Raw genomic sequence first — 959 nt, 5'->3', positions numbered from 1 at the left:
CCTATCAAATCCCATATTCTCTTCACCACTCACATCCATCCTCCACAAAACCCCACCTACCTCACCCTTCAAATTCAAACCACTTTCCCTCCCAAACCCACCCATATATGACCGAACCATGAGCCCCCCTCTCCTATATAAACCCTTCTTCACCCCTTCATTTTCACACAACCTAAACACCACTTCTCCCCCTCTTTGGCCGAACACAAAGCCATTCCCTTCTTCCTCATTTCCTCTTCTTCTACTCTCTTCTTTCTTCTTTTGCTCGAGGACGAGCAAACCTTTTAAGTTTGGTGTGGTAAAAGCATGGCTTTTTGTTTTTCCATAACCATTTATGGCATCCAAGGCCGGAGAAACCTCTAGAAAGAAGAAAAGGAAGGAAAAAGCTTCCACCTCCGAGTCATGGGAGATGGAGAGATTCATCTCAAGGGTGCATCAAGACCACTTCTATGAAGTTGTGACCTTGAAGAAGGTGATCCCCAAGATCCCTTTCAAACTCAAAAAGGGTCAACTTTGATTAAAGGTTGGACCAAGTCCTCACAGTCATTTGTGAAGAGGGCGCTCAATGGAAGAGAAACTCAAGAAGGAAGCCGGCTCAATTGAGAAGGCATGACCTCAAGCCCATCACTAAGGAAAGGATGGAGCAAGCATGAGGAAATTCCTCATCATGAAATCCCTGAGATGCCTCAAGGGATGCATTTTCCTCCACAAAACTATTGGGAGCAAATCAACACCTCCCTAGGAGAATTGAGTTCCAACATGGGACAACTAAGGGTGGAGCACCAAGAACATTCCATTCTCCTCCATGAAATTAGAGAAGATCAAAGAATCATGAGAGAGGAGCAACAAAGACAAGGAAGAGACATTGAGGATCTCAAGCACTCCATAAGATCTTCAAGAGGAAGAACAAGCCGCCATCACTAAGGTGGACCCGTTCTTTAATCTCATTGTTCTTTATT

The sequence above is a fragment of the Arachis stenosperma genome, chromosome 9 (assembly GCF_014773155.1).
Source record: "Arachis stenosperma cultivar V10309 chromosome 9, arast.V10309.gnm1.PFL2, whole genome shotgun sequence".
Taxonomy (NCBI): Eukaryota; Viridiplantae; Streptophyta; class Magnoliopsida; order Fabales; family Fabaceae; genus Arachis; species Arachis stenosperma.
Note: the sequence above shows the minus strand (reverse complement) of the source record.